We start from the raw sequence: 15,595 nt of genomic DNA on the forward strand, positions 1-15,595 counted from the left end.
TTACATCGAGCTGCTTGGAGATGGGCTTGTAGCCTTTACCTTGCTTGTCCATTATTTTCATTTTCATTCTGAGCCTCATCCTCAGACAACTCTCTCCTTTGCTTTCTCATGTCCATGTTCAGTGTGATGCACACAAAGGGCCTCATTTATAAAATGAGCGTACGACCGAAAACAGGACGTACAGTCGTTTCCAGCAAAACTTGCCATTTATCAAAATTTACTTGACCAGTTGCTACGATCAAATCTCACGACAGGTCTCAGTTCGTGTACACTGTAAGACAATGTAAAAATAGATTCCAATGTGATTTCTTATTTTCATTACATTAATGAAGTATATGAAGCTTAAAATTGCTTGGCGTTGTGTGACAGGATCCGGTTGGTTTGGCGGCACCCTGGGCAGAAGAACGCTGGTTCTTGCAATTGACAGACAGAACTAACATACAAATTAGCAGCATTAGATCCTGTTTAGAAACATGCATCCGTCTCCTCCGGCACAGACCTTTTTCTCTTCACCCAAAGTATTTTTTTATTAAAATCATTACACATTTTATACACATTTTATTTCACCTTAAAAAAATGATCACTAGGGCTTAATTCACATCAACATTCAGTTTTACATTAAAACATTACTATAACTCAAAGTATAAGACAAAGTTATTTAAGACTGAAGTCCGCTATTTTTTTTTACAATTTAATGCAATATGCAACCAAAGCATAAAACCAACAATGCTTTCAATGTAAAAATAGTAAAACAATTAATTATTTACAAAACATAAATATCCAATAAAAAATACAAACCTCAGCTGGAGTTCGGTTTGCTGTTGCCTGCAGCAGTGATCTCTTTACAAACAAACCCTGTCCTAAAATGATTTCTGCGCACGGATATGCACTCATTTCTATGTTAAATTGAAGACCCAATGATACCAAATAGCACAGTGACTACCTTTTCCGTTTAAATAGGCTGAATGACTGATTACAAGATTGGATACCTGTTTGATACTAATTAAAGAAACTAATTAGTTTGAAATATCACTATAATCCAAATATGTATTATATTTTGTAAGGGGTACCAACAAATGTTTTTAGAACATCTTTGTAGATTAAGCAATAGTTCATTTCTTTCCGCATACCAAAGGCATGCAAGTATACATGATACATTCCATTCCATTTTCTACCGCTTATCCGAACTACCTCGGGTCACGGGGAGCCTGCGCCTATCTCAGGAGTCATCGGGCATCAAGGCAGGATACACCCTGGATGGAGTATACATGATACAATAGCTTTTAATTTCATCACTCTTCAGAAGGAATTAAGAATTATTTCAATGAGCTGTAAGGGTACCAACAAATTTGAGCACGTCTGTAAATGTGATCAAACTAAAGACTCTATGGATATTTGAAGGATGTGATACTATTCTGTAAGTACTCAAGATTAACATGAGACATGCAGAAACTGTCTGAGTTACGGCCACTTTACGTGTAAAGTGTTTGAATGAGGTTTTGTGTAACAGCCTAATGGCAAGTACTCCTCTTGCTAATTTGTTTATTGGATTCCTGATTAGTGGTTACTTTAATTTTAGATCTATTTTTTAAACTAAAGTGTGTAGTTGAGCTTATTGCATTTCTAGATTTTGTCCTGCTACGTGTGGCACTGTTAATAAGATAAACATGAATACTTTTCATGCTATCCTGTTACGTCAGAATTCAATTTCAAAGTGTAATTTCTGAAACAAATAATATTTTTCCGCTTTCTGGTCCACTTTCTGGTTGTCATTATAAAGATGCTTTTGGGAAACATTCTTATAATACGGAACCACCAATATGGTTTCATTCGACTTACAAAGCTTTCCTTAGGCCCTTTAATTTTAACTTTGCAAACATGGAATTTAAACTTTAAAGATGCAGTCCCTAATTTCTTTCCCCATTAAAAAACATTTTACCCCTAAAGAAATGAATTGCTAGTACTTTTGGAAAATTTGTTCAAAATCATTTACACTCAAAGACCAGACATAGCAGAAGTCTTATAAAATGTATTATATATGGATTAGGGATGCACCGATATGTAAATTTTGGCAAAAAACAATAACCGATAATTCTTGAACATTGGAAGCCGATACTGATAACATTGAACATGACCATTTATCGGCAGATACCGATATAGTTGATAATTTATCGTGCATCCCTACATGGAGCAGATGGATTCATGGGGGCCGCCATGTTGAGATCACATGACCATGTTTCTGTATCAGCCGACTCAATAAACAACAAACCAATGAATCCACATTTAAGGAAATGGCTAGCTTAGATCCATATTTGGTAGGTTACAGTACATCTATATTCATTAATCACAAACATTTCTTATGTTAAGTCTTTTTAGCTTTTGCAAAGGTTACGTTTCAAATGAGTTAAGTGGAATATTAGTAGCATATAAATTGTGCTTAATGTCTACAGCTAATTTAAGGCATCTACTCTCAAGTGTCTGAAACATATTTGGTCCAGCGCCTGGATTCGTTTGGCCAACCAGAATTAAGTTAACAGCTAACAGCGTCATCTTTTTTGGTCCTCGGGTCAACCAGACTTTTTTGCTCCTCGGTCCACTTTTTTTTATTACAATCCTGCACGTTTTAAAACCAAAACCTCAGACGAGCAAGGGCTTTGCTTCCGATGGACAAGCATCCAGTTTGTATTAGGAAAGATTTAGGAAGGTGCACCTCTAAGAAAATGTAAACAAATTAAGATTATTTTAGATTTTTAATTATGACTTTGAGGATTGGGATTGCGAGATGAGGGGAATGATTTTATTTTTTATGAAAATCTCAAATTCTACCAAAGTCCATATTTTTCCTGTAGGTCAAAATAGGTGTCATGTGATAAGTTGCTGATCCATTGGTGTCTGCTCCAGAGGTGTCACTTAAAAAACTTGTGCAGTCCAAAAGCTTGAAGAAATTGACAATACAACAGCCCCCAACACCATGTCGTATGGCTGTCAACTTTTCACCTCTTCCGGGTTTGTAGGTCTGCTACTTTAAGCAATAAAGGTTGAGGTGTGATTTGTTCTCAGTAATGACAGTATTGGTATTGATTCCACAAGAAGGATGTGACCCTGCAATAGTATTTACATAAATGCTCTTTACAAATAAGATTTGAGTTAAATGAATGCTTACAATGGCAGATACAAATCCTCTTTAGTGGTCAGGCGGTAATTGCCAGACGAGGGCAAGACTATTAACTATATAGTGCTGTTCACATTCTACAGGTGCTGCTGAGTGAAAAGGGTAAAAACAGACTTGTATTGTTAAAATAAACTGCCCTTGTTCTGTCATTGAGCTTCATTGAGAATTTATATTTTGGTACATATTATGGCATACTATACTGGGCGTGTAGTGAACATCCTGAAAAGCAAAGCTAAAACAGTTTGATCGGCCTGCACTATAGGTAATAAACCCCGCCCTCTCCTTCTAAACGAAACCAAAAATACCAATACCACTTCAAATACATTTGCCAAAGATGGTTTCCGATTTTAGTTCATTTTTATCAAGCGTATCAAGTGTTTACTTCCCAATGAGTTCATTGGTTACACTTTATTTTACAGTCTCCGTGTTACAGTATAATTATACATTTAAGTACTGAGTAATAAAAATTAACTACATGTACTTAATATAGGGTTCGGGTTTGGTTTAGAGTTAGTTACATATAATTATGCATAATTTTAAGTAAATACTATGGTTAATACATGTAACATGTTTAACAAGGGCACCGTAAAAGTTTAGCTTTATTTAGCTAGAAGTGTGGTAACATGATTTCTTTGATTGTGATTGATGGGGAATATGGGCGGGACTGTGGAATACATCTTTTTTTCATCTGTCATTGAGATGAAACAATTAGAATGATTGAATCTTGCGTTCTGACGCTCAACATCATTTACACATCACAACAACATGAATCGTTTCAAACTTGGATTCTGTTTAAAAGGGTGATTGAATGAGATTTCATGTTTTGCTTCTGATTTAGTATGTTATAGAACTGTTTGTGCATGTATAAGCTTTCCTGTTGCTCAGTGGTAAGAGCATTGCGTTAACAACGCAAAGTTGTGGGTTCAGATCCCAGGGGATTGCAAATACCTATGTACAATGTATAGGATAAAGCAATGTAAGTCGCTTTGGAAAAAAGCGCCTGCCGAATGCCTAAATGTAAATGTAATGTAAATGTAAATGTATAAGACGTCCGAAGTCACAAAACTCAAAGATTTGCAGAAAATTATTTAGTCTAACTAAATGAGAAGTCTGTACCAGATCTGCCTCAAATAGGGCTGGGTGATATATATCTGATTATACATGTCTAAATCGATTCTGTGTTTTATGCATAGCTCTTCTGTGAACTATGGCTCTTAGATCAGTAGAAGATAGTGCTCAATCTAAAATCACAACGAGATTGAGTCGTTGATAACGTGCATTTGAAAAAGCAACAATCGTCAAACAACTTCCCATCAAATATCATTTATTATCATGAAAATACCTGAAAAGGTTGTAAGAACAGTGATTGAATATGACCATTGGCATTTCCTGTAACTAATCGTTCTTCTTCCGTTTCCCATATTCAGAGTTTCTGCGCAAGGGTGCCCTCTAACTTTCGGATGTGGCTACATTTAATTGTTATTCATTGAGAAACTGAGAGCATAAAAATCGCACGAGATATCGCTCAGCCCTAGCATGAATTTCTTGATGAATCACGCCCCCACATTTAGCACTTTTTGGAGCTTCAAAAAATCAACACCCTTTCATTTCCATTCTACCGCTTGGAAGTAAAATGTTACGTGGTAGTATAACTCGGACTGCATTATTATTCAAGAAGAAAACATTCAGTTAGGTTGCCTTGAGGGTGAGTAAAACACAGGGAATTTTTGGTTTGTTAGTGAAATATCCCTTTAATGATGTTTTAATCATGTCATATGACTCCTTTAATCTAAAGGAGGCCTGAAACAGAAAATAAATGGATGGTTTTTAGAGATGCAAATAAGTAAATGGCTGCTAAAATAGAGCGCTGACAAACACAGATACCTACTTAAATCGTGCGGAGCCTGTTAATTAGAATGATTAGCCACAAACATCTCACCACTGAGTAATTCATTTACAGCAGGAGTTGTTGACACAAGGACAGCTCATTAACATAGACAATAATTATGCCGTTCATTTGAACAGTCATAGAAACAAGGGATTCGTAGCAAAACGCACACACTACTTCAGGATCTTGTTTTTGCGCAGAGAAAGTTTTGTCGGCCATGAACTTAGAAACTTGTACATCTCTAAACAAAAGTATGAAACTTGTGAAACTCTCACACAGAATCTCGGCGGAGAAAAGCCAAGTTAGGATCATTTCCCAGCTGCCCATTTTCAGGGTATGAAAGACTAAACTCCAGATACATGCTTTCTCTCTTTGATGTATAATTTACGTGTAAAGAGCCTTAGAATTACACACATTGCATCTATGAACATTTTTATGTACTTTTTTCTTCTCTTTACCAAAGTCTATTCTCAACAGTGTGTGATAACAGATGAGTGGCTATTGTGCAAGCGATTGCAATAGCTCAAGAAGTGCTCAAATCATCCTGTAAGTGCGCAGTTTGCCTCTCACATAAGATTTATGTTGTCAGGATTGGAGAATATGAATGAAAGAGACTCAAAAAGACAAACATGAAGATGGGGAAAGTCTCAGTCTTATACCGCTGCTGCTAAATAACAAAATTCAAATTTTTAGTAAAGCAGGTTACAATAAATATGTATTCAACCAGTGTGAACATAGAAATTGTGCACAGAGATTTGTACGTTAGAATTATTGCTGTTAGCGGAACACAAGGTCTTACAAAATATCTTTTCATAGAAATGAGGCAGAGATTCTTAACAAATACAAGCTGAGAGAGCAGTCCAATCATAAAAGCACAAACAGACATGACCTTCAGGGGACTAATAATTTGTGGTCACAGTCAAAGTTTTAAGAAAAACATAGACTCTTTTCCATTCTGGTACACATCTAGAAATATTCTAGAAACAATTGATGAGCTACTTGAACCTTACCAAAGTTTGCAGCGCCTTCTGGCGGCTATTTCAGCTATATAGGGCCATAAGATCTCCGCAATGTGGAAAACACAGACAGAATCGCGGAATCCAGGCATCAACATGGAGTTTGATGTATAACTTGGAATGGCATGGAAACTTGCAAATTAAGAACTTTTTAATCAGAAAATAGCACTGAACAGCTAATAAAATTCAATTTGTGCTTTAAATAACATCAGAAGTGATTCATATGCGGTTTAAATATGTAATCCATCTGTTCTGTGTTTCTCTAAATGAATGATTTGAGGGGTTTGCTGTACTACATCCCATTACACTTCTGTTTACAGCATCTCACTATATGGGGATGGGAACACGACTCCAGAGCTGCTCTGAGAGTTTACTTCATGAGCATTTCACTGCTTCATTTAAGTAAAGCTACTGTCAAAGATGCACTAAAAAGGTCTTCTTTGAGACAACCTTTCAAAATAAATGTCTGGTTAACTTAAATTAACTATGACACACCCACACGAATAGACTATAGCACAGTATATTATTTTCTTTACCTAAGTAAATTTAAGATTTTTATTTTACTAGTACATTAAAGTAGGTGTAAAAAAACAAAAGAAAAACAGTAAATAAAATGAAGAGATGCTGGTATATATTAATGCGTAACACTCAAAAAACTGTAGTATCTAGGTGTCCTACTAAAGTTACAGAGTAAATGCTATCATATAATGAATTATATTTCATGTGGGCAAAAACATTATTATTGTATAATAAAAACTGGAAAAATGTAATGGAAAAAAAACTGATTTTGGGGGAAAACTACGGAATTTGGGAAAAAATTACGGATCTCATAGGGCAATTAAATATCATGTTTCCAATAAATAAACCTGACAACAAATGTGAGATAACTTTTGATTCCTAAGCTAAAATAAAAAAACACATTTTTAAGTCGCTTTGGCTATGTTTAGGCACACGATTGGCTCCTTTCACTGGAAGGCAGGACATTTGACGTTAGAACGGCCATGTTGATCGTTTTTGCATTTGTATTCCCCTCCATTCGTAGTAATAGCATCACCTTGTTAATATGTTTTATCTTTGACCATACATGTACTTGTGTACTTATGTGCTTCATGTATAGTTTCTTCTTTTTATCATTTTCATGTGTTCTTATTTGAATACCTGGCATTAGCTAGTGTGTTGATTAAATGCTTTGACAATATTGCATAACAGTCATATCAACAACAAACATTGAATTGATAAAAAAAAAGATTTCTACCAACACTAAAAATAAATATGAATCTTGTTGTCTCCAAGGCTTTGTTCCAATTAGTTCTGTTTTCAAGGGAGGAAAAAATATCTGTCCATCTGTTTTTGTTTTGCAGGTATAACTAATAATGAGTTGATTTAATCAGCCCAGTGCTGAGACAAAACAGACACGGCGACCTCTTAACACCGGCATACCGGAATGGAAAACAACAGAAGAAAAAAGAGAGAAATAAAGCACACATGTCACACATGATTATGAATCCAGCGAGTGCTGTTGCTATTGATTTTTCCATCTACTCTTGTCTCATAAACAGTATAGTGAGACTCTTTTCAGCCTGAGCTCACAGCTTACCAACAGATCTGGGATCAACAGGCACGAGGGGTTCGATCTCACCACATAGATTCTAGTTCTACCTAACCAATGATGAGTTCTTCACTTTAGGCCAACGACCAGAGCTGCTGGAGCACCGTTGCTCAAACAAGAATGAGTGTGTTTGCAGATTAGGACAAAAAGTTTGTCAAGAATACCTCCAGCAAATAAGCTTTAAGGCCTGTTAAAGGAGTAGTTCACTTTAAAAATAAATTTTCATGATAATTTACTCACCCCCATGTCATCCACGATGTTTATGTATTTGTTTCTTTAGTCGAAAAGAAACAAAGGTTTTTGATGAAAAAAAAAAAATGCTTTATAAACACAAATGCTCGCCTTGCTCTATTCAGCGACGTGCGTTCATGACTTTACGTAATAACATTGAAAACATTGAAAATAAACTTCAAACCAGCCTCCATTATTTGCAAACGGTGGATAAAACATTGAAAAATTATATATGAGCCCACCAAATCACAGAGATGCCGATTCGCACCAGCTTAAGATCACAGACAACCTTTGCAAGTATTTTAAGTGACTAGAGGTCCCAAGGTAATACTAATCTCATGCAAAATGTGCTCAGGGCACAATCTCTAACAAAGCATAGTGACGCATAGTACAAAAATATTTTACTCACTTAAGATTGCTGCACCGTTCCTATCGGATCCAATATTGATGACACTGTATTTAATTTTAGTCATTCCACAAATCCAGTGTCGATCTCTGCCTTGTTCACGAAGGAATCCTCGGAGAAATGAAACGAACAAACGCTCCATGTTTAAACTGTAACCACACATTACTAATGTCGGAATCCGAAGGAAGGTTATGCAGCGACGGTATTCTTCCACAACCAGGGATGGCAAAATATTCAGCTATCTTTAACGGCATGCTTGTTTATTGCTTTCTCGCTCTATCTAGTTCCGCGCCACTTCAGAATTGTCATGCACGGACCAGTGGGCGGGGCTTTAGAAGTAGCCGTTGATATTTTTCTGTGTTCAACCTATAGGTGCATTCCAGAACTTGGCGTTCGCTAGGCCTGGTGTCTGTTACAGATATAATCTCAGTAAAACTTTGTTTCGGTTCTTACATGATGTTAGCTTGAATACGATTCCCTCTGATATAGCAAAAGCTTGGGTTAAAATTGTGATTTTAATTCATGCCTCCTTTAATGCTTTAAAAAGAATCGAACCAAAAGAATGAATCACTTGGAAATGCCCCAGTAAAAGGAGACGACAACCTTGAAATAAATTACACATTTTATAATTTTATATTTAATTGTACAGATTTTCTATTGAAATATACTCAAGTAAGAGTAAAAGAATCCACTAATACCCAAGTATTTTCCAAAATGTTAATCAAGTAAATGTAACGAAGAAAATGTAGCGCGTTTATACCCATCTCTGGACTTACTGAATGTGAAATTATAAATACTGATTTTCATTTTTTATGATGAGAATAGTTCATATAAAGCAACCCAGTTTTATGATCTGTATTCCAGAACTTCAATCTTTATTTTGTTTACTTTATTCCGATTCACTTTCACATCTTGAATATATACTCCGAGAGTGCAAATTTTTTCAGAAATGATCATTTCACAATAAATACGGATAAACAGAGTTGACGCGACTCTCTACCTATTAAGGGCTGATGTCGGACATGGCAAAAGGGGGCGGGCTTTGCAAAGGGTCAATTGCAACCAACGGGTCACTCCACCCCTACCTTTCAAAGCACTACAGTTGCTGACACAGGACTAAGATGTAGTCATGTTTTTGCCTCTTAACTTCAGAGGATTTACGAAACGCGATCTGTAGAGCAGTTTCTCTGTGTAGGGCTACTATAGAAATAACATGTTGAATTCCATGTTAGGGGATCCGCAGTGTTTGTAGATAGAAATAGCTCATTGTAAGGTAATAACAACATAACGCTTCATTAAGCCAGGTCTTCATACACCTATGAAGTCATAGTTATGTATAATATACTGCATTTCTGGCAATAGATCATCCAAAAAATTACATACTGGAGCTTTAAGGTTTACTTCTGTTACTTATTATGAATAACTTTTCTATCGCACACAGTGGGTGCGGGTTGAACAGAACATGATCCTGATATTTTGAAATGGATAATATTAAGTTCTTTGTCCCAGGTCGAAGCTCTGAGCTTAACCGGGATAAGCCTGTGAAAGTGTGTAAAACGATTAAAGGCAGCGAGAGAATACAGTTTGTCAGCAAACTTGAGTCCTGTGGGATAAGCATGTTAACTCTGACCTCTGGTTTAACAGCCAGAAACCAATACAGCCAAATTCTCTTATATATACAATTAATGTCAGCAAACAGGGGCATTAAGGTTCAGCACAGTAACTGTCACGGTCAGGTGTCAGAACATTGAGCTTAGCATTGAGATGTGCCTTTTAAAGTAAAGAAAGCACTTCTCAGTTCTTCTGAATAAGAAAAAAGAAACAGAAGGAAATTTCTGATCATTAAGTTAAATGAAAATGCAATGAATACTTTAAATTTTTTCATAAGTCTTGCATAGATTACATAGAACAAGATACAGAAGGGTGTAGGTTATAAGACGGAAGGTTTTATCAGGCCGAAAAGCCAACAGGTTTGGCCATCGGTTAAAACAGTTTGGTCTGTGAAAACAGAAATATTTATTGAAACACTTGGCTAAATTCGACTTGCGTTCTTTATTATCGGGGGTGTTATATTATTCTATGTAACAATATTACCCCACATTATATTTTGTAAGACAACTCAGTTCTCTTGAACTCCACACATGTAACAATACACTTGACTGGAAATGACCCGTAATGAGTTCCTCTTTAAACGGGACTAACAAATGAACTCAAGGTCTGTTTGCTCTGTAACGTGTTAAGTCACGAACACAAGCTAATCACTGAATCCAGTCAACTGGCCAAACACACACTAAGAAAACATATGGTAATTACCAGGAAATCTTTCAAACCACAGACATTTGTAGAGAAATATGCCCCTTCCTACACAGAACACATGTTTATCATTCCACATAATTAAGCACAGATTGCAGAAGCGCCATTGCAGGGAAAATATTATTGTTGGACGACAAGTAAAGTCTTGTTAAGGGAAGGGAGGGGAGGGGGGATTGACTTGTGGCTTGTGGAGGTTAAAGTTCACAAGTGCCTTTTTAACCAGAGCCACGCTTAAGAGTTGAGTCTTAAGTGAGAGTTCCTAGTACACAACATACTTCCACAACAACAGCTTAGATTGTCAAGGCCGGAATATTGTTATTTGATTTACGGTTGAGATGTCCCTCTCTCACATTTCCTTTTCTAGAAACATGAAATGTCTAATGTTATAATAGCAACATTTTAGCATTTAAAGCAGTAATGGAAGTCTAATATACAATCTTTGACTGTTGTGATGTGAAATCATTCTGAAGAGAGTGAGGATTAGGAGCAGGGCTCTATCAGGTCTTATTACATGGCTTGTTGGAATGCTTGATTCTGATTGGCTGGTCGCGACATTTGCAGGTTTGTTGTTCCCAGATAACAACCTCTCAAAACTAATAACACACGGTAACCCAGAAGCAGCAAATCATTTTGATTTTTTTTTTTTTTTGTCAAATTAAATATAAATATGTCTTTTAATAACATATATGACATTATATTTACAAACGATTAAACCAAATTGCCTCTTCGTGACATTCGAACGTCACTTCTTACCTTAAAACCTAAAGTAAGCGCCTTCTCCTCACGGAAGGTCAACATTCGTTAAAAATGAGCTAATGAAATGTTTCAAATTCAAATATTCATGTCCGTTTTTTCTCATTTGACAAGTAGGCAAAAAATAAGTGAAGGACACAAGTAAGGGATAATGTACTGGCAGCCGGCTGTTATCGCGAAATAAGCCACTTCAGTGTGATACAAGACTCTTTTTGCGCCGGGTCCTAATCACATTGTTGGGGTTAATTTCTGCGATAACAACCGGCTCCCAGTACATTATCCCTTACTTGTGTCCTTTACGGTTGGCTGTTTAAAAAACGAACCACTGTGTTAAAAGTCATTTTTGAAATGCTGGAGTAAGCACAAACAACCTTTATAGTTCTCTATTGTAACTTACATAAAATATTTATTTCTTTTTTATTTTGTCCCTTTTCACATAAGTATTAGTGTATAAGACACACATTAATGGTACAGGAAAATATCAGGCATCGATAAAAGCAGCAGGGGAGTTTATTTAAAGATATATTTAAGAACTCAACAAAGGTATAAATTACCTAACACAAACCTTTAAGTAAAAAAAAAATCTTATTCTGGAGGTTTAAATGGTTGGGGTCAAAGTGACCCCAGTGAGAAAAGGTGTTATCAGATTTATGAGTAAAAGGAGGGTTAACAAAAGAATAAAGCTTTTAAACCAAAGCTGCAAATAAATACATACATTAAAAAATAAAGCTTTTAAACCAGAGCTGCAAATAAATACATAAATTAAAGTAAATGAAATAAATGTGCATGTTTGTGTCTCTTAACCCTGGCGGGTAACACTACCAGTCATTTTTTTTGTGTACAGTATGTTAGGGGTGCTCTGTTCTGCTCCTGGAGGGCCGCTCCAGCTCTAATCAAACACACATGCCAGTACTTTTTCAAGTAACCCTGAAGACCCTGATTAGCTGGTTTAGGTGTGTTTGATTAGGGTTGACGTGGACCTCCAGGTCTGTTTTTGCCTAAAGGTGAACATAAGAATTTGTTCCTCATAAAAAATATTAAACCACTTTGAAATACATTTGTCCATTTAAACATATATATACATTAGAATAAATTACTCAAAAATGCTTGTATTAATGAAGACTAGAGATCACAGAGATCGGAATGGGGGGGGGCGCTCAAGGCATTTTGGGCGCTGCGATATTATCATAGACTGTATAAGATATGGACGTAGTGTCCGTGACGTCACCCTAGGTTTGTGAAGAGTGAAAATGAAGCCAAAAGTAGGCGTAGCCGGTCGTCGCCATCTTGGCATCACGTGTTTTAGTGACAAAATGATCGAAGTAGTCGAAAATGGGACGCGGGTTGAGCAAATGTGCCTGGTTGCTGAAACAAACCACGCCCGCCAAGCTCGACGTGTTGGAGGTTGACATTTAAATGTTTATAGAGGTTTACAGCTTACTCTTGAGGTAAATTACCTGAAACTGCCTTTATAAAATAAAACCTGAAATAATAATACAGATGATGTCGACAATTGCGACTCCCGGAAGACGCATCTGAATTCTTGCAAGAGCGTCCAGGAGAAATGGCTCATATGGTCACCCTAGAAATACAAAAGCAGCGCAACAGCCGCTTGTAATGTCTGCAGTGCTAGCATTGAGCAAGGCACTAGCAACAGAGCTTCTTTTAATATTACCAATTCAATAAGACACATTAAAAGAAACACGTCAACAGAAAGTACACTCTGTGACGCTGTGGTGGAGAACACAAGTTTTTACGTACATGTGTGTGCACCTTGCCCTACTATCTCAGGACTCTGTATCGACAGATCCTCAAATGAAATGACATGGATCGGCGAAAAATATCACTTTCCACATTTAATTTGAATATAATGCACAAATCCTTTGCATGAAGTTATTTTTGTTCTTGGTAAGTGATAACATATTGTATATAGATCATAGATGTTTTACAATTTTGTATGTAGGCCGTGTATAATATATATATATATATATATATATATATATATATATATTTACCCCATTGTCATTCAAAACCTGTATGACTTTATTCTGTGTAACACAAAATAAGGTATTTTGTCAAAACATTTCAGTGGTTCTGTGTCCATATAATGACAGTCAAAGGGGTCCAGTGTTGTAGTGACCACCACTCTTCACAAAATATCTTTGTTTGTTTTCTACAGTAGAAAATATGTCATGCACGTTGTGAGTTATACAACTGGTGGAAAAACTGAAAGGTTTAAATTTGATCAGAGCGGCTAAAATGCTGTTAGTGATTGTGTTTCACAGCCACACTGGCCCATGTCATGACACTATCTCCAGCCATGCATCACATCAAGGGTGTGCTGGCCATTATGGATGTTAGGGCAACACCTTATCAACGGTTTTAAAGGGAAAATGTCAGGTTTGTATCTATTCGATCTTCTGTTCGATCCAGGGTGTTTGGGCAGCTGCCCAGGAAGGGCTCATTGAAAGCATTTCTTGTGCATTTTGCTACGTGACTTACTAATCCAGTCGTCTGCACCAAAAAATATATACACAGGCCAGAGAGCGAGGTATCCCAGGCCAGGGGGAGTTGGATTTTATTGCTGTTGTTTGCTATGTTATAAACCACTTAAACAACGTAAGTTGGATCTGGAAATTCAGTAACTCATCTTATTTGATGTAGATGTAGCTGGACGAGTGCGTTTCAAATACAACGTCTGTCAACTGAAAGCACGACGTGTTGTGGCTTCCAGTGTAGAAAGATTCATTGATTTTAATGGGAACAATTTACTTGTGACATATTGCAATGTGACACTTTCATCTAGTGTATGTAATGCTTTTTTCTTGGTGTTAAGTGTTGTGAAACATTAGGAAGGAGGACAAGACTGATTCAATATTTTACTTTTAGCTTAGCCAACTTTAAGTATTATTTTTATATATTATACACGTGTCAGCATTTTAAACACATTTACAAGTTAACAAATTGCACTACTGGCAGTTATAGTACAAGTCTAAGTTTATGTTATGTTTTCAAGTAGATTAATATTTTAGTGGGGCACTAAAACACCCCACCTGCCTGTGTAGACAAGTACAGACTGGAAATACAAAACCCAGAAGTGGATAAGTCATACTATGCAACTGCTTCACAGATGTTGTGGGAGTGTGTTGGATCCTTCTCAAACCATTTTATTCCTCTACACTCTTGCCCTGTCATCACACTGGTACAGCTAATCTTGTGTACATCTGTCCATACAGTCCTGTTCCAAAGCTTTACTGGCCCATCTTTACACTTTTTTGCCAAATTATAATTCGGACTGAGGTTTGCATCTTCAATGCGTTCTTAAATTCTGCTGCCAAATTCATCTTGGAACAGCAGCAGTTTCATCACGCTAGTCTGAATGTTGATAGTGACTTGACAAATGTAGATTTCCTGTTGCTCAGTGGTAAGAGCATTGCATTAACAATGCGAGGTTGTGGGTTCGATCCCAGGGGATTGCACATATTTATGTATAAATGTATAGGGTAATGCATTGTAAGTCGCTTTGGATAAAAGCGTCTGCAAAATGAATAAATGTAAATGTAAATACTGTTGCAGTTGTCCACTATTGAAAGGACGAGTGGTTTGTCAGGTGTATTTTCTGTGGGTGCATTTTCAAACCTAAAATTGTAACCGAGGGCCTTTCCTAATCCCCAGTGAACATGATAGTGTGTGTTAAGGTTTAGTTAAGATAGCAATGCAAATCTTATTGTGTTCTATTGGCAGAACTGGGTAGTAACTGATTACTTGTAATTGAATAATCTTACATTTTAAAATACATTTTAATATATTCAGAGTACAGTAACTATTTTATTGCAATACACAGTAATTGCACAGTACTACATAACATAGATTACTTTACAGATTGCTTGAAAAAAAATAAACCTACCACTTTAACTGTTACCAACTACCACACGTGTTTTTAAAAGCATTTATGTTCGCTATGCATTGTTCAAGAACTGTGTTAATCTACACAATCTAAAAACAATCATACTATGAACATTCAATATAAAAATAAAAATTGTTTACAAGGTAAAACATGTGAAAAATATGGATATATTCTCTATTGTTTGAATTGAATTTTGTATAAAATAATCACAAGCACAGACCGTGATGAATTTAATCTTTCACAACTTGATTTTGTTGTTTTGCAACTGTGTGTACCTGTCATTTGTAATCTAGTCTTTCT

The sequence above is a fragment of the Triplophysa dalaica genome, chromosome 13 (genome assembly GCF_015846415.1).
Source record: "Triplophysa dalaica isolate WHDGS20190420 chromosome 13, ASM1584641v1, whole genome shotgun sequence".
Classification (NCBI taxonomy): Eukaryota; Metazoa; Chordata; class Actinopteri; order Cypriniformes; family Nemacheilidae; genus Triplophysa; species Triplophysa dalaica.